The sequence below is a fragment of the Saimiri boliviensis genome, chromosome 16 (assembly GCF_048565385.1).
Source record: "Saimiri boliviensis isolate mSaiBol1 chromosome 16, mSaiBol1.pri, whole genome shotgun sequence".
Taxonomy (NCBI): Eukaryota; Metazoa; Chordata; class Mammalia; order Primates; family Cebidae; genus Saimiri; species Saimiri boliviensis.
Genome location: NC_133464.1, coordinates 67,132,342 through 67,157,197, shown reverse-complemented (window position 1 = coordinate 67,157,197; position 24,856 = coordinate 67,132,342). Strand labels below are relative to the sequence as shown.

The 24,856-nt window shown below is 39.9% G+C and overlaps 1 long non-coding RNA gene across 3 annotated transcripts in view; it reads left to right on the top strand.

Moving 5' to 3' along the window:
* Nucleotides 1-24,856, top strand: part of LOC141581642 (uncharacterized) — a 228,024-nt gene that overhangs the window by 147,721 nt on the left and 55,447 nt on the right. The window lies entirely within an intron of this gene.

The following is a 24,856-nucleotide window of genomic DNA, read 5'->3' as shown; positions in this document are numbered from 1 at the left end:
GAGAATATTATGTGCTGTGAAGCAAAATTGTATTACATATCCTGACCTTATGTATCCCCTAAGGAAGCATAATGAAAATATTTATCTTTGAAGTAAAATTTCTAATACACCTCCAGCTACACTCAGTGAGTCATTCCTGAAGATCCATAGGGAAAATTTAGACTATATTTCTTGGATGAAGATTGATTGGTGGCAGACAGGGGCAGAACGTCAAGGGAGATGATATATATGTATAAAGTGGAAAAAGCTAGACTATAGCTTCTGCTTTTTCAAGTCAAGCTGTGATCTGCTGTCATAATACTATATTGCTGGCTTGGCTTTTTTGTTTTTTTCCGTCAGTGTGGTTATTGTTACTTCATCTGTGGCCTGTTTCCAAAAGCAATGAGTGAGCCCCCGCAAGATAATCACTAGAGTATCTGGTTCTTTCATGACTAATAGGACGGGGGAATGTACTAAACAAACAGTTCAGCTGAAACGTGTTGCAGGGGATTGAAACTGTCTGAAAGAAAATAAAATATAACAAAATAACATAATCCATATGATTCATCTTATGCAGGACAACCAAGTCTGACATTCCTATTTCGTTTAAGAAGAGGTAATTTCAAATTGTACATTCAGTAAGGATATAAAATGTAATTTTGGCAGGTTTCATGATGTAAAGTTACAATATGGTTTTGGGGGTTTATAATATGGATGACTCCATTTACCTTGTGGCTGACTGTGAGGTAAACTTGCAAATATGTGTCCATATTACATTCATTTACTATGAGCAAATACTTTTAGGCTGTGAACCCAAGGGGAGAAAGTGGTAAAATGGCTTATTTTGCCTCATGAGTTTCAGTTTACTCTGGTAATACGAACGTGGCAGGGACACATTTGTAATCTGGGGAGTTATAACATCAGTGGTTACATTTAATTAAATGACTGTCAAAAATGGGATTATTTGGGAAGCATTTCTTCTTCTTTTTGGTTAAACCTGGATTGACTCACATTTTAAAGCATTTTTGTGCAGAATAGTAATGGAATCCAACAGCTCTCTATTTTAAGTCAATGACTTTGAATCAGTGAGTGGTACTCATAAGAAAAAATACAAGCTAGTTCTTCAGGGGAAATTATTTCTTTCCTTTACTCAGATATTAGACTCGTGCTCTCAGATGACACATGGTGGTAGATGATCATAGTTCACTTAAACCTTGAACTCCTGGACTCAAAGGATCCTCTGCCTCAACCTCCCAAGTAGCTGGGATTATAGGTATAATTCCAATTTTCTTTGGAAAGGATCAGAAGATGAGAAAACAAATGTTCAGTGTCTTCAGAAATCCTGCTCCATTTAAACAGTGAAATTATGGTTATAATGCTTTATTCTGTGTTCAGTGCAAGTTTAACACAGCTTTCTAAACGGTGATTTGTTGACATTCAAACCAACAGCAATGACAGGGGCTCAGAGAGGTGAATGACCACTCTGTCCTATAAAAGGAAGCCTTTATTACCCAAGTTTACTGTCCTCTCAGAAAATCGTCAACCAAATGCACTTTATTCTTTCAACAAATGTGTACTGAGTGTTCCCCAAGTGTCTTTGACGCCTGTGACTTTTTGAAGCTTAAGGTCTGATGGGAGAGACAGAAAATATACAGGCTTAAAAAAAATGAAGAGTAAGTCTATGAAAGCAGTAATAGTAGAATATAGAAATGGAGAATTGGGGCGGGGGTGGGATGCGAGGAAGAACAAATTTAAATAGGGTGAGGAAGAAAGCCTCTCAGCTAAAGGCTGAGATGGCATCAGCCATGAGTGCCAATTGCTGTATCCATATCTCTATAACAGGACCCAACACAGAGTACGATCTCAATATATACATGTAGAATGCGCAAATGGACAGATGTGTGAGTGAATAGTACTTGCTCAGAGGAACTGGGCTGGAGAGCAGACAGGCAGCCAGTGGCACTGGAGCACTGTGGACAAGCAGGGAGCATACTGAGAGGGGAGGGCAGACGGGCAGGTCGCACACAGGTTATACAGCGGGTCGTGGGTCCTCTTGGTAAGAAGTTTGAATTGTATGTGTCATAGGAAGATATTGGAGACTTTTAAGATGAGAGAAATCTGAATTTTGGTTTACAAGATTGCCTAATATTATCCCAAATAGCCAGGGCAATCTTCTAAAAGAAGAACAAAGCTGGAGGCTTCATATTTCTTGATTCATCTTATTATGAAGTTACAGTAATCAAGATCGGGTAGTGCTGGCGTAAAGACAGACATGTAGAACAGTGGAATGAAACAGAGCCCAGAAATAAACGCTCGTCTATATGATCAAATGATTTTCAATAAGGGTGCCAAGACAGTGAGGTAATAGTGGTCTTTTCAACAAATGTTGTTGGGAAAACTAGATCTCCCTGCAAAAGAATAAATTTGAACCTGAATCTTACACCAGATTCAAAAATTAAGTCAAAATGAATCTAAGACCTAAGCATAAAATCTAAAGCTATACAACTCTTAGAAGAAAACATAGAGGAAAAAGTTCTTTAGATTTTGCAGTGATTTCTTGGATATTACCGAAATGTACAGGCACCAAAAGTAAATTGGACTACATCAGAATAAAGACAAAACTTCTGTGTTTCAAAGGACACAATCAACAGAGTGAAAGGCAAACTATGGAATGGGAGAAAATCTTTGTAAATTATATGTCTGATAAGGGGATACTGTATAGATTATGTAAATAACTCTTACAATTCAGCCAGGTGTGGTGGTATGCACTTGTAATCACAACTACTTGGAAGGTTGAGACAGAGGATTCTTTGAGTCCAGGAGTTCAAGGCTTAAGTGAACTAAACCCTGTCCCCTACCCCAGAAAATTATACACATGCACCGGCATTAATATTAGGCAATCCTTCTCACTATCCCCACTTCCTTTGCCTTAGTTTAAAAAAAAACTCCTACAATGTAACAACAATGACAGCCAAAAAAAATCCATGCAAACTATTTAAAAGTGGGCAAAGGACTTGAATAGACATTTCACCAAAAAAGATATACAAATGGCCAAAAATAAGCATATGAAAATGCTGAACATTACTAATCATGAGGAAAATACAAATTAAAACCACAATGGGATATCACCTCATACCCATTAGGATGGCTACTATCAAAACACAAGAAAGTACCAAGTGTTGGCAAAGATGTGGAGAGATTAGAAAACTTGTGTACTACTGGTGAGAAAGGAAAATGATGGAGCTACCATGGAAAACAGAAGGGCAAATCCTCAAAAAATTACAAATAGCATTACCATATCATCTAAGCAATTCAATTCTGGGTATATATCTATTTAAAGCAGGGTTTCAAAGAGATATTTGTATACCCATGTTCATGAAAGCATTATTCACAATAGCCAAAACGTGGAAACAACGTAAGTATTCATGAAACTGATGAATTGATAAACAAAATGTGATATATGTACATACAATAGAGTATTATTCAGCTTTAAAGAGGAAGGAAATTCTGACATATGCAATAGCATGGACAACTCACGATGACATTATGCTAAGCGAAGTAAGTCAGCCACGAAAAGACAATTACTGTATTATTTTACTTATATGAGGTAGGTGCCTAGAGTAGTCAGATTCATAGAAACAGAAAGTTAATGGTGGTTGTCAGAGGCTTCAGGGAGGGAGAAGTGGGAATTTGTTGTTTATTGGCTATCCACATAGAGTTTCAGTTCTGTGACATTAAAAAGTTACTGAGTTTGATGGCATAAAATTTAAATACATGTAACACTACTGAACTATATGCTTAAAAATGATTAAGATGGCATATTTTATATGCATCTTGCCACAAGTAAAAGAAAGACCTCCTAATATTAATGCCCTAAAGCAAAAGGTATCCTTTCTTCTCCTAGGAGTAGGCCCACATTGCTCTCTTCTGTGTAAATAGCATGCCAAGTGATCTGAATACTGAGGCAGGTGCTTGTATGACGCTCCCTCGCCACATCCTGGCAGAGCCATTCATTTCTGTGTGCTGGGCTTACCCTCCCACTGGACTGGAACATCCCTTAGCAGAAGCTGCTTTGCCTCCTCGAGCCCCTGGCAGCCCGGCCACAGTCTGTGCTCCATGAATGTCCATCACCTGCAGGAAGTTAAGTGTGATGTCCACGGGGAGCCTCTTCCTCAGATGTGAAGGGCAGTGAGATTCAAGCATACAGGGGCCAACAGCCAGCAGCCTTGGGGATCAAGGGCTATAAAAGACACAGGTGAAGACCTAGTTCTACAGACTTTGAGAACGTCAACCTGGAGGCATTAGTCGGGGCTTAAAGACAATGGCACCATGTCAGCCTGGGCTTGGGAGGGTTCTGATTGAGTAGATCTACACAGTATTGTCAAAAGCACTAGATGGTGACTGGCAGAAGCATATACTAGAACAATTTCCATTGGGTTTCCTTCTAAATACGTAGTCAGGCATTATTGGCTCTAAGGTGTCACCAAAGAATTGACAACATTTTGGTGCATCCAGTTTACTCTAGTTTGGGGTACACAGTGCTTAAGTGGATTGCCTTTCTTAGTCCCTTTGTACTGTTTTAACGGAATAGCACAGATTAGGTAATTTATAAGAACCAGATTTTTTTTTCTTACTGTTTGGGAGGTAGGAAAGTATTAAGATCAGTAGATCTGGTGTCTAGTGAGGGCCTAGTCTCTGCTTCTAAGGTGGTATCTTGAAGATCGCATCCTTTGGAGGGGAGAAATGCTGTGTCTTCAGATGGCAGCAGAGCAGAAGACAGGTCAAACTCAATCCCCCAAGCCCTTTTTATTGCAGCATTAATATACTCATGAGGGCTCCACTCTCGTGACCTAAACACCTCCCATTAAGTCTCACTTCCCAATATTCTTGGATCTGGGATTAAGATTTCAACAAATACCTCAAGCCTGTAATCCCAGCACTTTGGGAGGCCAAGGCGGGTGGATCACGAGGTCGAGAGATCGAGACCATCCTGGTCAACATGGTGAAACCCTGTCTCTACTAAAAATACAAAAAATTAGCTGGGCATGGTGGCACGTGCCTGTAATCCCAGCTACTCAGGAGGCTGAGGCAGGAGAATTGCCTGAACCCAGGAGGCGGAGGTTGCGGTGAGCCGAGATCGCGCCATTGCACTCCAGCCTGGGTAACAAGAGCGAAACTCCGTCTCAAAAAAAAAAAAAAAAAAAAAAAAAAAAAAAAAAAAAGATTTCAACAAATACATTTTGGGGAGGAATACATTCTAACTGTAGCAGTGATCAACTGTCAGTTATCAAGATGACCCAAATATTTGCATATTTGGCATCAATTGAATTGCTTTCTCTACACCTATCCCCAAACTCTTAGCTTGTTATCTTCATATTGTAGTATAGCCCTACTGATCTAAACAGTTTGCAAACATTGGGTTGAGGGATTGGTGGGGAGGAGAAGGAGGGAGGTAAGAGGAGGGGAAAAGGGACCAAGAGGGATAGGAAGAGACATGGAAAATATATTATATGAACCCCTAAACCAGTGGTTCTCAAACTTGAATGTGCATCAGAATCACATGCAGGTTTGTTAACAAAGAAGCCTGGTGCACCCGAGTTTCTAATTCGGGTCTGGGTTGGGGCCCAAGAATTTGCGTTTCTCATTCCCAGGAGATGCCAGTGCTAATGGCCCAGGCCCACACATTTGATAGTCACTGCTCTAAACAAAATTAGTGAGCCTTAATCACGACTGAGTAGCAGACTCACCTGAGGAGATTTCAAAACTCCTTCTGCCCCAGCCATACTCCGGACCAATTAAAAAAAAAAAAATCCTCTGAAAGCAGAACCTAGGCAATAGTATTTTTCAAAGAGTCCCAGGTGTTTCCAGTGGGGCAGCCAAGCCTGAGAATCACAGTTGTAGGCCTTTCCTTCTGAATTTTGCAGGGGAGAACAGCAGCAACAGCATCGCTTGGGAGCATCTTAGAATGCAGAATCTCAGGCCCCAGCCCAAGCTGCTGAGTCAGCACCTCCATCTAAACAAGCAAACATCTCAAGCCCCTGTGTGCATTGGGAGCTCTGCAGAGAAATCAAACAGTGAGAAGCAAGTCCAGCCGAGAGATTTTGTGATGCCCACTACAGGGTAAAAACCAAATATCTGCAGAAACTGGAAACTTGCTGCTGGTCCTGACTCACTGGAGAGTGTGTGAAAGGAACAGATGCTTAGACCAGGCAATAAAATATGCTCATGAATGAATCCACACATCAGCATTGATTCTTAATATGTCCAAACATAGTTTCTTGCAATAAGCCTTTCACTTAAAAGATCAAATTGCGGGCGGGCACAGTGGCTCACCCTATAATTCCACCACATTGAGAGGCCAAGGCAGGAGGACTGCTTGAGCCCAGGAGTTAGAGAGCAGCAACACAGTGAGACCCCATTTGTAAAAAAGATTTAAAAATTTGGCTGGGTGTGGTGGCTCACGTCTGTAATCCCAGCACTTTGGGAGGCCCAGGCATGCGGATCACCTGAGGTCAGGAGTTCGAGACCAGCCTTGCCAACATGGTGAAACCCCGTTGCTACTAAAAATACAAAAATTAGCTGGGTGTGGTGGTAGGTGCCTCTAATCCCAACTACTGGGGAGGCTGAAGCAGGGGAATCACTTGAACCTGGGAGGCAGAGGTTGAGGTTGCAGTGAGCTGAGATCACGCCACGGTACTCCAGCCTGGGAGACAGAGCAAGACTTCATCACAACAACAACAAAAACAACAACAACAAAAAATTATCCAGGTGTGGTGATACATGCCTTTAGTCCCAGCTGCTTGAGAGGCTTAGGTGGAGAGGTTCACTTAAGCCCAGGATTTTGAGGCTGTAATTGTGCCACTGTACTAGAGCCTAGCAGCAGAGTCAAACTGTCTCTAAAAAAAAAATTCAGAATGGAATCATACTGAGAAGAAATGCATTTTAAATCTTTAGATGAATGAATTCCTTAGAGTATTAAAACAGTCAATTTTACATTGAACGTGCTTAAAATACCAATAGCTACAATCATTATACCTTGTAGCACCAAGAAGAGCAACTGCCTTCATGCAGGGAAGGCCACCCAAGAAATTTCATCTGTGACGCGGCACTTCATTTGGCCTCCCTGGCTCACGGCATCACCATTTTTCAGATGCTGTTTGGTTAACTTTAAGGGTGATAGGAAAATTCCAGATATGAGGTTCTGATCTTACCAAAAACAAAAATGTCAACAAACAACAACAACAGCAACAAAGCCAGAAGCAGCTCAGATGGTGGAAAATTACCAAAAGAGGCACAGGGTGTAGCAAAGTTAGTGATTAGGCACAGGGGCACTAGAGCCCAGCCTTGTGGGTTCAGATCCGGCCTGTGCCACTTACTAGCTGTGTGTCCTTAGCAAGTGACTTCATCTTTCTGTACTTCATTTTCTTCATTTCTAAAGTGAGGATGACTATGATAGTCCCTACCTCACAGGGTTTTTGAGAGGACAGAATGAGTTATTATGTGTCAAGCTTTTAATTCTGGCTGACCATAGTTGCTATACGATAATTATTTAATGCACAGGTTAAGAAACATAAGGACTTATATTGTTTTTTATATTTTTATATTTTTATTTTTTAGAGGGAGGGGTCTTGCTCTTTTGCCTAGGCTGGCCTTGACCTTCTGTCCTCAAGCAATCATCCTACTCAGCTTACAAGTAGCTGAGGATTTATATTCTTCTGCATAGCTCAACCCCAGGAAAAACCTGAAAGATAGTATCTCAAGCTCTGAGACTGTGCTTGAGTCAATTTGGTGAATACATTTCTCTAAACAGGATGGTACATAACTCTCAGTAGTGTAGCTGAGTAACAGGAAGTAACATGTCATTTAGAACAATGATAAAAAGGACCTAAATTAATGAAGGGGACTATTTTTAAAAAAGGAAAAAAATGCTAACAGTCAATGAGTCAATAATAATCCTGAGAGTTAACAATAATCAATGAGGGAGTCAGAAAAGCCCCATTTCTAGAGAAAAGAGTTGGATACACTAAATTCAGGGAAAAAAAAAGACTTTTGTAGACTATTTACACACACAGAATTCATATTAGAATATTATTTTTTAAATACTTTTCACAGACAAAGTGAAAAATAAAGCTCCCCCCAACCCTTCTTTGGTAAATGGAAGGGAATATCCCCAGTAGCCATATTCAGAGGATGTCCCTGGTCTTGAGGTTCTGTCTCTTGGGAAATGTGGGTCCACCCAGCCACATCATCCAAACATACTAGAAACCTACACAGGAAAATATAACCCAGGCCGTTTTCTCCAACTTCAGAGTTTCCATGAAACCACTGTGAGCCACACATGAGGATCACATCACATCCCCCGAATCACACATTTCAAATTGTAAAAACAGTCTGGAGAGAAGTTTCTCACTCCTGATTTGAAAGAGAGTGGCCTCTGGTCAATCCTTATCCACCTCTTTTATTGGTTCCTTCTTTTCTTGGCTACATTTTATTAAAGTTGAAGTGTCCTGTCCTTGACTTTCTTCTGTGACCACCCCCTTTCTGGAAAACCTCATTTTCATTTGCTTTTGTAATTCCAGTGTAGACCTCTCCAGACTTACTGTACACAAGTGTCTACCCTTCCTCTTGCATGTCTCTCAGATCTCTTAAACCTATACATTCAAAGTTGAACTTCTGATCTTCTTCCTAAACCTCCTCCTTCTAAATCTCAGTTGATAGCAACTTGAGGCTTCCAGCTATCCAGGCCAAAAACTGCAGAGCTGAAACTGGACCCCTTTCTCACACCTTATACAAAAATTAACTCCAGATGGATTAAAGATTTAAACATAAGACCTAACACCATAAAAACCCTAGAAGGAAACCTAGGCAGTACCATTCAAGACATAGGCATAGGCAAGGACTTCATGACTAAAACACCAAAAGCAATGGCAACAAAAGCCAAAATAGGCAAAATGGGATCAAATTAAACTTGAGAGCTTCTGCATGGCAAAAGAAACTAACATTAGAGTAAACCAGCAACCAACAGAATAGGAAAATATTTTTGCGATATACTCACCTGACAAAGGGCTAATATCCAGAATCTACAAAGAACTTAAATTTACAAGAAAAAAAACAACCCCATCAAAAAGTGGGTGAAGGATATGAGCAGACACTTTTCAAAGAAGACATTTATGTAGCCAACAAACATATGAAAAAATGCTCATCTTCACTGGTCATTAGAGAAATGCAAATCAAAACCACATTGAGATACCATCTCACGCCAGTTAGAATGGTGATCATTAAAAAATCTGGAGACAACAAATGTTGGAGAGGATGTGGAGAAAGAGGAACACTTTTACACTGTTGGTTGGAGTATAAATTAGTTCAACCATTGTGGAAGACAGTGTGGCAATTCCTCAAGGATCTGGAAATAGAAATACCATTTGACCCAGCAATCCCATTACTGGGTATATACTCAAAGGATTATAAAGCATTCTGTTATAAAGACACATGCACAGGTATGTTCATTGCAGCACTGTTTATAATAGCAAAGACTTGGAACCAACCCAAATGCCCATCAGTGATAGACTGGATAAAGAAAATGTGGCACATATAAAACATGGAATACTATGCAGCCATAAAAAAGGATGTATTCATGTCCTTTGCAGGAACGTGGATGAAGCTGGAAACCATCATTCTCAGCAAACTGACACAAGAACAGAAAACCAAACACCGCATGTTCTCACTCATAAGTGGTTGTTGAACAGTGAGAACACATGGACACAGGGAGGAGAACATCACACACTGGGGCCTGTTTGAGGGTGGGAGCTAGGGGAAGGATAGCAGGGGGTGGGGGGACTGGGGAGGGATAAAGTTAGGAGAAATACCTAATGTAGATGATGGGGGGATGGATGCAGTAAACCATCATGGCATGCGTATACTATGTCACAATCCTGCATAATCTGCACATGTACCCCAGAACTTAAAGTCTAATAATAATTTTTAAAACTTTAGAGTTCTTCCTAAGTATCCTCTGTCACATCCAACATTGGTTCCATCAGGAAATCCTGATTCAAAAACTATCCAGAATGTGACCATGTCTCACTACCTCTGCTGCTGAACCACCCTGGTCTGTATCTTTCCTGGATTATTTCATCACCTTCCTAATCTTTTAAAAACATTATTCAGATCATGTTACTCCTCTGCTGAAAACCCTGCATGGTTCCATATTTCTTTTTTTTTTTAAGGCAGAGTTTCGCTCTTGTTGCCCAGGCTGGGGTGCAATGGCGCTATCTTGGCTCACTACAACCTCTGCCTCCAAGGTTCAAGTGATTCTCCTGCCTCAGCCTCCCGAGTAGCTAGGATTACAGGCACCCACCACCATGCCCAGCTAATTGCTTGTATTTTTAGTAGTGACAGGGTTTCACCATGTTGGCCAGGCTGGTCTCAAACTCCTGACCTCAGGTGATCCACCCACCTCAGCCTCCCAAAGTGCTGGGATTACAGGTGTGAGCCACTGTACCCGCCAGGTCTATGTTTCACTCTGTAAAAATGAAAGTTCTCAGAGTCTTCCATGGTGTGGTCACCCTCTCTGATGTCATTTCCTGCAGCTCTTCCCCTCTCCCCCAGATCTCCATCCACACCAGCCTTCTTGGGCATGTTCTATCCTAGGGCCTTTTCGCCGCAAACAGTCTTTCTCATTTTGGTCACCTGCATGCTCTTGACTCAGGTGACCGACGTGGCTTACTTCCTCACTCCCTTACAGTGTTTGTTTAAAAATCATCTCCTCAATGAGACTTACTCTGACCACTGTTTTTAAAACTGTAGTCGGCTGGGCATGGTGGCTCACGCTTGTAATCTCAGCACTTTGGGAGGCGAGGCGGGCAGATCACCTGAGGTCAGGAGTTTGAGACCAGCCTGACCAACATGGTGAATCCCCATCTCTATCAAAAATACAAAAATTAGTTGGCGTGGTGGCAGGCACCTATAATCCCATCAGCAACTCGGGAGGCTGAGGCAGGAGAATCACTTGAACCCAGGAGGCGGAGGTTGCAGTGAGCTGAGATTGCACCACTGCACTCCAGCCTGGATGACAGAGCAAGGCTCTGTCTTCAAAAACAAAAAAGAAAGAAAAAGAAAAAAGAAAAACTATAGTCTTCCCACTACATTTCCAATTCCCTTACCCTGCCTTACTTTTTGTTTTCCTTAGAACTTTTTGTCTTCTGATATACTAAATAATTTACTCATTGACTATCTGTCTCTGCTTGCTAAAGCAGAGTCATGACCACCAGGTCATGGAAATTTGGCATATTTTATTCATATAGTAGGTACTCAGTAAATATTTGTAGAATGAATGAATTCTTGAGTGACTTAGCTTCTGGCATTAGTATTCAGCAATCCTGTTGGGGCAGGGAGTCCCAGCAATCCTGCTAGGTCATCAGAAGAGTGCATTGTGTTTAAAAGACTAAACAAGCATCCTCTTCCAGTAAGCAGCACTGGGCTTTGTACTTCTGCAAGCTCATGCCTTGTCCCTGTTGGCTTCTCCCTCCTGATCCCAGTACCCACTTGCCCTGTCAAGTACCTGGCCATAGTGATGGTAATACCGGTTAAGCTCTACCTCATATCCGTCTGCTTGGGCTCTGGCACCTTCTGCCACCCAATCCAACTCAAATGTATAGAATTCAATGATACCAGCTGACCTTGTATGCTGTGGTCAGTTCCTGGTCTAATGCCAGGCTTCAGTAAGTAGAGGCATGTGTTTAGATCTGGTATCTTTAATTTTATATATTGTGTAATGCACATACCCATCAATGCCTTGGAACCAAAAGGAAAGAACAATGATAACAAACATAATGACACCTTATAGCCTAGCTCCTTGAGGAGCTCTTTGAGGACCATCTCACAGTCCTCCTATCTATAGAATAAAATACTTATCCCTCAAAGCTGTAAGATTTGGTTGAGAAAGCTACAGATTCATTTCAGAATGAGTAGTCAGGGAGAGCCCCCACAGATTACTGCGAAAGCCATCAATCCATGTCATCTCAGAACTGTTGATCATCATCTCATTTTTATCTTTACTCCAATTAACTGTTACTCTTTGGTTAAAACAAATAAGTTACAGGGAAATTAAGGGAAATTCTGTATTGACAAATACATGGGGCTGAACAGTAAATATATGTTAAGTAAGAAAACCTGTGTCTATTGGAAATTTAAGACTCTTTCCAGATCTTCACAGAATTTATTTATTTCTTTCACTATACATATAATGTTTAAGAATTTTTTTTCCATGAAATAATAAATTATGTTTAAATAGTAAAATGACTATTGGCGTTCAGTTCTTCCAGGGAAGGCTACGAGTTCCCTGGATGGTAAAAGCTAAGATGTAATTAGAAGAGCAACATTGCTTTTGAGAACTCACACTATGCCAGCCACTCTAAAATACATACGTCAACTTGTTAGATCTTCACAAGCATCATGAATGTTAGATGTTCTACCTGATTTACAGATACAGAAATTAAGGCGCAGAGGTTGAAATAACTTGTTCAAGGTCACACAGCTAGTAAGTGGTAGAGGTCAGGCTTTAAATCTAGGCTGAGGTTATTGCAAGGCTATGTGAAGTACTTGGATCATACCACAGTTCTCCCCACTTGAGTCTTGGGCTACTGCTTGGGGAAATCATTCAGATTTAGAGATGGTGCATATTATATACATTCTCAGGAATAGCTTCTGGTATTTAGTAGAGGCTCAATGCATGTTAGTTTCTCACATCTTTTTCTCTAAGATGGTTTCTGACAACACACGAAGTCATGAAGGGGACACATATGATGTGTGGCCTTAGATTTTAAAATGTTCAGTATAATCATCATAATAATAAATAGCCCCTACTACTTTCCAGGTGCTGTACTATGTCATTTATGTGTATTGATTCATTTCATCATTTCAGCAATCCCATGAAATATGTTGTACTTTTGTTAGCCCATTTAACTGACTTGCCAAGGTTTCACATTATAGCTGGTAAATGAGAGAAATGGGATTTGAACTTGTGCAGTCTGTCTTGAGTCAAAGCCTCCAACCACTATGCTATACTGCCCACTAAGTTTAGCCTGCTGTAGTCAAGATACTGTGTAGGGGTGTGTGTGTGTGTGTGTGTGTGTGTGTGTGTGTGTGTGTACACTACACCCTTGTGAATTGCATTGATAGGATTCTCTGGCTCCACCTTACAATGCCATATCATGATTCCACAATCTAAGATTGTCCATTATCCCATTACAATGACTTAATCAGAGACATGCTATGAGTCAAGTGGTGGAGATGCCCTGAACACACCCTTGGGAGTTGGCCAAAGCCAAAGGGATGGATTTATGGCTCCACCACTCTTCAGCTCCAGACACAGAGCTGGAAACATGCACAATAAGGGAAAATTGACATTGCAATTTGAGTTGCAGATAGTACTGATGGTGTGGTTGAATAAATACCATGACCTCTGAAAATTTTAAATTATAACACAGTGTTAGAAACATGAGGGTTTTCCTATTCCTATTGTAGGCAGTAGGCAAAGATCTATCTTCATAGCTGGAATCTGTTTTGGAGTTCATTGCTGCCTTTCTGGAATGCCACTGTTTAATTCTGTCTCCTGGGTGTGACCCTATGGTCTCTACCTTCTTTATAGATCTGTGAATAAAGCTCTTTGTAATGAGGCCACTTTTTGTGCAACAACAACAAAATGTTTCTGAGGAGGATGTTAGAGCCAGACTTTCTTTAAGTAGTGGTATTTTGTGTTGTTTACTTTTAAAATAGTTTCTAGTGCAAGGGAGAATTGTGTCCTAGAAGAACTGTCCCAAGGAGATCATGAGCAGGAATAATGGTTTGTACCACTACTTTCTGGAAAGCAAATGGGGATTTTGATGTGAACTCAGAAAGGGGTCAGACCACACTGACATATATTTTCTGGTTTCTAATCTTACCTCCACTGCCATTATGGACTGCATTACACAACCCTCTACCCTAAGGCCCAGCCACCCTACAGCCTTTTATCAGCTCACGGAATGGTCTCAGCACAGCATGAATCTAGATGACAGATTAGGGACCAGTGGGTGGCCAGACCTCAGGCTCTGGGCATCAATACACAGACCTCCAGTTCTGCCCTGAAATAGAATTGTGATGTCACTGTGAGCCAATCAGATTGCCCGTCTGAGTTCAGTCCTGGATGCTCTGGGGTGGTAATTCCCAGATGATTTGATCTATGATATTGTCTAGTAGTCTAAATAATTTGATAAGGTCATTTAACTGAAAAATATTTTTTTCCACTGCAGTAGTTAGCTTTAAAACTTTTTTTTCTATTTTAACAGAGCATAAACTAAGAAAAAATGTCTCAGTAAATGGTCACCATCTACTCAATTGTTCAATTCCAGGATTCATTTATGTGTTCTCTCTTTCACTCACTGCTGATGTCCAATCCTCAGTAAGTCTTGTCCTGTCACTTCCTCAGTTTGACTGTTTTCATCACATCCACTGTTAAGATTCTCATTCACAGCAGGACCATCCCTTGTCTGGACGAATGCAGCAGCCCCAGCACTGATGTCCCGCTCCCCTTGTTTCTTCTGTCTCCACACAGAGGCCAGAGAAGTCTTTCTAAAGAAAAAGTCATAGCACTTTCCTGCTTCAAGCTCTTCAGTGCTTTCCCTTTCCAACAAGATGAAAATTCTGATTCCTTACAATGAATGGCCTGAAAGATTATGCCTAGTGCCTGATCCCTGCCCCTCTCTTTGATCCCCTCTCTTTGATCTCCTCTCTCTCCACCCACCACTTCATTCACAATATTCAGGCACATTAACTTCGTTCTTGTTTCAAGGCTTTTGCATTGACAGTCACTCTGCCTGGAATGCTATTCTGGATCCTTGCACAGCTACCTCTTCTTTATCACTCAGGTCTAACTCAAATGGCACCTCCTCAAGGAGGAAAAATACATAATCCTGGCAACTTGCACACTTGTAGAATTTCTGCCCCTATGCTCCAAGTGTAAACTCCATGAGGATAGGGACAGTGCCAGTGCTGTTCCTTCTTTTATCTGCAGTGCATAGCACCATGTCTTGCTCAAAAGAGGTATTTATTAAATGAATGAATTAATTCATGGATCCCAACTAGTTTGGTTGGTTGCTGCTGGGGAAGTTCTCTAGCATGATATGTAACAGGCACTTATAAACTGCATTGCACTGTAGTCCTATGATGATAATAAAAAGCACACTGATCTTTAGTTGGTTTTATTACTGTTTTTAAAATTTCTACAGACAATGCACCCTCTTATTTCCTCCATGGCATGGTCCCTTCCCACTGCCTTACCTTTGGTACAGTTCTGGGAAAAATAATAGCCCTCCTCATAGCATTGAGGGTAGGAAGACAGAGACAGCTGACTCATAGAATATAAAATATTCTGAGGCCACGTTTTGTGCAACAACAACAAAATGTTTCTTAGGAAGATGTTAGAGCCATGAGAGGGAGTCACAAAGCAGGGCTACTAAAATGTACAGAAATAAATCACTCCTGGTACATAAGGATAGAAATAGACACAGGGAGGGGGGCATCACACACTGGGGTCTGTTGGGGGGAAATAGGGGAGGAACAGCGGGGGGTGGGGAGTTGGGGAGAGATAGCATGGGGAGAAATGCCAGATATAAGTGAAGGGGAGGAAGGCAGCAAATCACACTGCCATGTGTGCACCTATGCAACAATCTTGCATGTTCTTCACATGTACCCCAAAACCTAAAATGCAATATATATTTGCAGAGCATTTTGGAAAAGTATTTGTATTAGACAGGATAGGTAAGATTGTGCTGCAGTAACAAATGATACAAAAATCTCAGTGGATGAGTACAAGTTTGTTTTGTTTGTTGTTTTTCACACCATGATACCTATTCAATGTGGAATGCTAAGAGACTTCTGTTCGTTGTAGTGACTCTGGGTTAGAGGCTTTATCTGCACATGGGGTTCATGTTTGTTGAAGCAGGAAAAGGGAACATGGTAAAGTATGTACTAATTCTTAAAGATTCTGCTTAGAAATGACACCTTTGGACCGGGCGCGGTGGCTCACGCCTGTAATCCCAGCACTTTGGGAGGCCGAGGCGGGTGGATCATGAGGTCAAGAGATCGAGACCATCCTGGTCAACATGGTGAAAACCCGTCTCTACTAAAAATACAAAAAATTAGCTGGACACGGTGGCGTGTGCCTGTAATCCCAGCTACTCAGGAGGCTGAGGCAGGAGAATTGCCTGAACCCGGGAGGCGGAGGATGCGGTGAGCTGAGACCGTGCCATTGCACTCCAGCCTGGGTAACCAGAGCAAAACTCCATCTCAAAAAAAAAAAAAAAAAAAAAGAAATGACACCTTTGACTTTTTCTCATACTTTAATGATCAGAGGAAATTGTATGATCATCCATAACTTAAAGAGATCAGGAATATATAATCATACCACACAACTGGAAGGAAACCTGGAACCATTTGGGGAACTGCTGTAATGATAATCTCACTATCCTGGCAATCCAACTGATGAAAAAGCTGTACTGTACTTAGGGAGCGTGGAGCAACTGCAAATCTGCAAATGTATACAGTGTATGCCTACACTGGTATGGGTCATACTGATATGGCCCAACAAGATGTGAACTATGGAACCACAGGAGAACTATCAAACTGAGCATTAAAAGAAGAAAAATATAGATTGAATCAGACCAGAAACTATCTTTGTTACCAGCCCATATCAACCAGGATTTTATTAGGGAATTAATCCCTGATATTTTGTTCACCTGCAATGGTACTCTCCTATGTATCCTTGGGAGAATTGAAAAAATAGTTTTGAGAAATTTTCTCTAATAACTTAATTCTCAAATGGAACCCTGGTTGGATAAAGGCTGTTTGTCATATCTATGTAAGTGTTTCCACCAACTCCCTAAGTAAGAGGGTGTGGTAATTCACCAGTGAAAAATGATTTGAGATTACTTTTGTATAACAAGGTTAAAGTTACCTATAATGAGCTATACATAATTTTGTCCCCATTGTGTAGATTCCATTATCTTCCATTTTTATCCAACTTCTTATGTGCTATCAATTGCTATAATCTATCAGCCTTACTTTCTAAATTTCACTCATGTCTATCAAATCCTTTCTGATTCTACCAACCTATCCAAGGTACCATTACATCCTATCTTAGTTATAGCAATAGCTTTCTAACTGGCTACCCCTCATGTGCTGTTATAACCCTCCAAACCAATTCATACATTGAAGCCAGAGTGCTTTTCAAAATTATTTCATGACACACACACGGCCAAAAAAATTTCAGTGGCTTTTTTTTGAAGATCGAGATCCTCAACCTGCTCTGCCAGAGCCTGGACTGTCTGACTCCAAACTTCTCCAGCCTCATCTCCCACCACTACACCTCCTTCTCCCTGTTTGCATGCATACTGCCACTGCCCTGCTGCTGCTGCCACCTTCTCCTCTTTTGATCACAGTAATAATGTATATTAATACATAGTTAAACAAGATCAAACTATGCTGAAAAGCTTATAAATGTAGAGACAACAGATCAGACCTCTATCTACTGTTCCTCCCCACCTAAGAAGCAACTTATTTTAACTTTAAGCTACTTCATATGATACTTATAGTAATATTTATAAAGTATATGCTTATACTGCTACTTAGTTTACCCATTTTTATACATTACTTATTTCTTACTGTTATTTGATGAGGATTTGACTATTCCTCTATCACTCCCTTACGTCCTATCCTTCAATTACTACTAATCACTACTTTATATTAAACTAAAACTTGAGGTCAGGTGTGATGGTTTATGCCTGTAATCTTAGCTATTTGGGAGGCTGAGGCAGGAGGACTGCTTGATCCTGGAAGTTTGAGGCTGCAGTAGCCATGACAGTAGCACTACACCCAAGTCTGGGTGATAGAGTAAGACCCTGTCTCAAAAAAATAAAAAATAAATGAACCATCACTTGAGATTTATTGTATTATGATTACATAAATAAAATAAATCCACTGTAGAGCCAAGTGTAGTATTATGATTGTCTTTCTTGTATAGATTTTTCCAACAGCATCTAATTGCTTCATTATATTTTTTTTACTCATATATTTTTTATGTTTCTAAAACTCCATCATATTGACTTTTTAAAAAATTTATTTTACTTTAGGTGCATACTATATCTGGCATTTCTCCCCATGTTATCCCTCCTTACCTCCTGCTGTCTCTCCAGATTCTTGAAAGACCTTCTTCCTAGGGCTTCCACCTTCTTATTCCAATCCTATCTGGTAGTTCTTAAGGTCTGCTGCATAGGTGTCATCCCCCGTTTTTCCTTCACTGATCTCCTGGAGTAGGTTCACTTATGACTTCCTATTTCTTTATTTACTTAGTTATTTTGCTGAATGATATTCTCAGGTGGTTCTTTTTTTGTATTTTTTTATTATACTTTAAGTTCTGGGATACATGTGCAGAACATGCAGGTTTGTTACATAGGCATACAGGTTTTTATTATACTTTAAGTTCTGGGATACATATGTTATACTTTTTTATTATACTTTAAATTCTGGGATACATGTGCAGAACGTGCAGGTTTGTCACGTATACCATGGTGATTTGCTGCACCCATCAACTTGTCATCTACATTAGGTATTTCTCCTAATGCTATGCCTTCCCTTGTTCCCATCCTCTAACAGGCCTTGGTGTGTGATGTTCCCTTCCCTGTGCCCATATGTTCTCATTGTTCAACTCCCACTTATGAATGAGAACATGTGGTGTTTGGTTTTCTGTTCCTGTGTTAGTTTGCTGAGAATGATGGTTTCCAGCTTCATGTCCCTGCAAAGGACATGAATTCATCCTTTTTTTAATGGTTGCACAGTATTCCATGATGTATATGTGACACATGTTCTTTATTTGGTCTATCATCAATGGATATTTAGGTTGGTTCCAAGTCTTTGCTGTTGTAAACAGTCAATAAACATATGTGTGCATGTGTCTTTATAGTAGAATGCTTTATAATCCTTTGAGTATATACCCAGTAATGGGATTGCTGGATCAAATGATATTTCTATTTCTAGATCCTTGAGGAATCGCCACACTGTCTTCAACAATGGTTGAACTAATTTACACTCCCACCAACAGTGTAAAAGTGTTTCTCCACATCCTATTTCTCCACATCATCTCTAGCATCTGTTGTTTCCTGATGTTTTAATGATCACCATTCTAACTGGCATGAGATGGTATCTCATTGTGATTTTGATTTGCATTTCTCTATGACCAGTGATGATGAGCTTTTTTTTATGTTTGTTGACTACATAAATGTCTTCTTTTGAGAAGTGTCTGTTCATATCCTTTGCCCATTTTTTGATGGGGTTGTTTGCTTTTTCTTGTAACTTTAAGTTCCTTGTAGATTATGGATATTAGCCCCTTGTCAGATGGATAGATTGCAAAAATTTTCTCCCTTTCTGTACATTGCCTGTTCACTCTGATGATATAGTTTCTTTTGCTGTGCAGAAGCTCTTTAGTTTAATTAGATCCCATTTATCAATTTTGGCTTTTGTTGCCATTGCTTTTGGTGTTTTAGTCATGAAGTCTTTGCCCATTCCTATGTCCTGAATGGTATTGCCTAGGTTTTCTTCTAGGTTTTTTTATAGTTTTAGGTCTTACATTTAAGTCTTTAACCCATCTGGAGCTAATTTTTGTATAAGGTGTAAGGAAGGGGTCCAGTTTCAGTTTTCTGCATATGGCTAGTCAGTTTTCCCAACACCGTTTATTAAGTAGGAAATCCTTTTCTCGTTGCTTGTTTTTGTCAGGTTTGTTCAAAGAACAGATGGTTGTAGATTTGTGGTGCTATTTCTGAGGGCTCTGTTCTGTTTCATTGGTTTATATATCTGTTCTGGTACCAGCACCATGCCATTTTGGTTACTGTACCTTCATAGTATAGTTTGAAGTCAGGTGGTGTGGTGCCTCCAGCTTTGTTCTTTTTGCTTAGCATTGTCTTGGTTATATGAGCTCTTTTTTGGTTCCACATGAAATTTAAAGTAGTTTTTTCAAATCTGTTAAGAAAGTCAATGGTAGTTTGATGGGAATAGCATTGAATCTATAAATTACTTTACTAAGTATGACCATTTTCACAATATTAATTCTTCTTATCCATGAGCATGGAATGTTTTTACATTTGTTTGTGTCCTCTCTGATTTCCTTGAGCAGTGGTTTGTAGTTCTCCTTGAAGATGTCATTCACATCCCTTGTAAATTGTATTCCTAGGTATTTTATTCTCTTTGTAGCAATTGTGAATGAGAGTTCACTCATGATTTGGCTCTCTGTTTATGTTATTGGTACACAGGAATGCTTGTGATTTTTTCATATTGATTTTGTATTTTGAGACATTGTTGAAGTTGCTTATCAGCTTAAGGAGTTTTTTGGCTGAGATGATGGGGTTTTCTAAACATACAAACAGAGATTATTTGACTTCCTCTCTTTCTATTTGAAAATTCTTTACTTCTTTCTGTTGCCTGATTGCCCTGGCCAGAAATTCCAATACCATTTTGAATATGAGTGGTGAGAGAGAGCATCCTTGTCTTGTGTCAGCTTTCAAAGGGAATGCATCTAGTTTTTGTGCATTCAGTATGATACTGGCTGTGGGCTTGTCATAAATAGCTCTTATTATTTTGAGATATGTTCCATCAATATATAGTTTATTGAAAGTTTTTAGCATGAAGAGGTGCTGAATTTTATTGAAGGCCTGATGATGTCCCCTTTATCATTTTTTTATTTTGTCTATTTAATTCTTCTCTCTTTTCTTCTTTATTAGTCTGCCTAGTGGTCAATACATTTTGTTAATCTTTAAAAAAAAAAAAAAAAAGAACAGTTCCTGGATTCATTGATTCTTTTGAAGGGTTTTTCATGTCTCTATCGCCTTCAGTTCTGCTCTCATCTTAGTTATTTCTTGTCTTTTGCTAGCTTTTGAATTTGTTTGCTTTTGCTTTTCTAGTTCTCTTAATTGTGATGTTAGGGTGTCAATTTTAGGTCTTTCTCACTTTTGCCTGTGGGCGTTTAGTGCTATAAATTTCCATCTAAACACTGATTTACCTGTGTCCCAGAGATTCTCTCAGGTAGTTCTTATATATCTGAAAATGTCTCTGTCTACCACTTGCATGATAGTTTAGCTTGGTATAGAATCATTCAAGTAAAACTGCCTTATCTTTTGCATTTGGACAAATAATACATGGTTTATTGTGAAGAAAACTTTGCTTTGTAACAAACATAGCTGATAGTTTTGGTCTTCATGCCATCTTCAGAGAAATATCATTTGGGGCATTGGCTAATGCAGCCTATGATGAGTGGGGATGACTTGGTTGATTCAGGTTTTCCTAAATATCCATACTTACCTTCCTGCTACCAGTGAGTTAGTGTGACATAGTCTTCTCAAAGTGATGGTAGAAGTACAAGAGGGGAGAGAGAACACAAGGGTTCTGTGGTTTTGTCCAGAATGAGCACAGTATGGCCTTGGCCTAATTCTATTGGCAAAAGCAAGTCCTATATCCAACCCAAAGCCAGGAATCTCAGAAGTACATCATTCCCACATTGCAGGTACACTGCAGAGTTATGTGGAAAACAACACAGGGAGGAATAAAATATTAGAGCTGATAACACTATCTAGTAAAGATTCTGGCAAATAAACATATTTCTTAAAAAATTGATGTGCAAAATACATGTTTACTAAAGGAAGATGATTTTCCCTATGAGGCAGTTTCTGGCTCTATTCATCTAAACAAAATATATCTTCAAAAATATGATAAGGACTATTGTTTGCTTGTTTGTTTTTCTGATCTGCCTGGAGTTTGCTGTCAGCATGCTATGCTCTGGCTATTTCTTTGTTGTCTGAGAAAAGCATTGACTCTCTCTGAATGATTTTGATTCAGTTTCTCTCTAAGAAAGGCCAGGATGTGGTGGAAGGATGTGTGTAGGGTTGGGTTAGGGAAGTGAAAACATTTTGCCACTGGAGGAAAACAATAACAACAGCAACAACAACCACCACCACTGTATTTTGACTAACTTCCTTGCAGACAGACATGCCTTAGCCTCTCTGGAGTCCTTACCTAGACTCTAAGCCTGGCAGGCTGCTAGTTGGGAACGTGACTCTCAGTTTCTTGTTCTATAAACGGGAACTAATGGTAAGGTATCCTACTTAACACCAATTGTGTTGTGAGTAACAAATGACATAGCAAGTGGAGAGAATGATGAGAAACTGCAAAATACTGCCACAGATAGTCGTGGCTGATAATCTGAAATCTGGGCTGTTAACCAAGTTAGCATACGAGCTTAAGGAGGGTGAATTTACCCAATGATTCAAGCTACCAAGGTTTTATCCTCAGAAAAAGTTGTTCCAATACTGCTAAGTGTTAGCTATTCCCTTTAGGGATGAAGGCTTAGGAGATAGATGCAGGGTAGCTTGGATGCTTTTGGAAAGAGAGTTTCTGGGAAACCCTAACCTTGAGCAACCTGTTTCATCCAGTTTTTTGAGGTTATAGACTATGTGGAGTATCTAAAGAAGCTATGTCTCCTCCCCTTAGGGGGAAAAATACATCTCTGAATATGAATGCATAATTTTGAATATAATTTCAGGATTTGGATAGGGAATGTTCCTCCCAGAACCTCTGCTTTAGAGAACTAGTGCCTGGCACTATGGGGCACTGTCTATGTTTCCTCAGAACCCTTCACCACGATGACTCCACCTGGAGCGCAATAGAAAAGGCTGGGTCTTCTTGCCTCTTCCTTCATTTTTGGTCTTCTCCTTTCCACAGACAGAACAGAAATTTAGCTCCAAGACACTAATGTTTATTGGTCCATCTTATTCTGTGAAGGCTGGATTGCACCAGCAGTTCTTTGGACATTCACTTCTCTTCCCGACCGCCTTCTCCTTCTCCTCCTCTTCCTCCTCTGCCTCCTCACCTCAACTACTGCTGCTGCTTCTATTTCTCCTTCTCTACCTCTTCCTTCTTCTTTCAAAAACTGACATTTTAAGGAATCGTTTTACAAAAATGTTTCATTAATGATAATGTGCCTTAAAAGGTATGTTAAAAAGGATATCGCATAAGTAATGCAAGTTCAGTGGAATCTTTTACTTTTATAAGGAAAGACTTCAAGGTATTTATTACGTCCCTGCTGATCAGTGAATAGTATCATCTCATCCACTTCCCACACACCTCCTCTGCATTTTGTGTTTTTGCAGAACTGCTAGTTTAGCTCCCCAGTATAAATTATTAGTTATAGGTAGACATGAATTCAGTTATCATCTATAGCATCCCACCTTTGAGGATATTTAGGATTATAACCACTGAAGTATGAGGATCACTGGAAAAAATGAGCAAGGCATAGAAGAACCAAGTGGGGGAAAGAAACTATGAGTCCAAGTATTCACAAACCATGACAGTGGCAAAAAAGATGGTATCAGCAATTGTGGTGATTTTTCTACAGCACTTAAATTCTTGTCCTGCATGTCAACTTAAAAGAATTTTGTAAGAAGGACATCACACAGTAATCTACTCATACCCTGAGGTTTTGAAACTTTTAAAATTGCAATTGAAAAAGAATAGGGTCATATATTACAATTCATCTATTGGACTAGTGACCAATTTACCACACTGTTTAACATCCGTATGACTTTGATACCTATTTTACATTATGTTGCTCAGGCTTAATTTATGAGCTGTTAAACAAAAGTGCTTCCTATTTAAAGGAAGGTACTTAAATGTTACTGAGTGAAAATATAGCAAAAGGAAAACAGTGTTGAACAATGTGTTTTAAAAATTCCTTGAAGCTACGGACTTTATTGAAGACCCCCAAAAAGCTATGGTTCCTCTCCTAAAGGGGGATCAGTGCACCTATGCATATGAACCACAATTCTGAGCGTAATTTCAGGATTTGGGTGGGAAAGCATTTTCTCTAGAAAAATATTCCTAGAGAATTATTTCCCAGGCACTAGTAGGAAGATTGTAGTTTCCTCTAACTCGTGCTTGTAGTTTTCTACATTATACTCTTGCAGATAATAATAGCCTACTGGAAAGAATCATTAAATAAATGAACCAGTAAAATCTAATAGAAAATAGCCACTCAACTTAAAAGAAAATGAGAGAGAGCAACCACGCCTTTCTGTTTGTTTCTATTTGGCTTTTATGAAAATCTTTCGGGTGTGGGAATTCAGGGTATATAACTGTTAGATTTTCTATCCTTTGAACTTTGTTATTTGTACAGCAGCTGTGAAAAAGGGTGAAGCCCATAAATAGGAATTTAGTCATCCATGCAATTATATTTCACAGCATATGTTACCGTAGCATCTCGGAAATTTTTGTAAGAAGTATCTATCAGGCCAGGCATGGTGGCTCAAGTCTGTAATCCCAGCACTTTGGGAGGCCGAGGCGGGTGGATCACAAGGTCAACAGATCGAGACCATCCTGGTCAACATGGTGAAACCTCGTCTCTACTAAAAATACAAAAAAAAAATTAGCTGGGCATGGTGGCACATGCCTGTAATCCCAGCTACTCAGGAGGCTGAGGCAGGAGAATTGCCTGAACTCAGGAGGCGGAGGTTGCGGTGAGCCGAGATCGCGCCATTGCACTCCAGCCTGGGTAACCAGAGCGGAACTCCGTCTCAAAAAAAAAAAAAAAAGTATCTATCTATTTGAAATGCCTGGTAAATATGAAGTTCAACAAGGAAACTACGTGGACCACGCTTTTCCATACACTTTGCAAGACTGTTAGAAAATTCCTACTGCCATTAACATTCATCTCTTAGAAGTAGTCTGAAGAGGGTGTGGTTTGGAAGACATTGTTTACTTTGGAAACAAGATTGCTTTCTTTGTTCTGCTACTACTGAGAAAC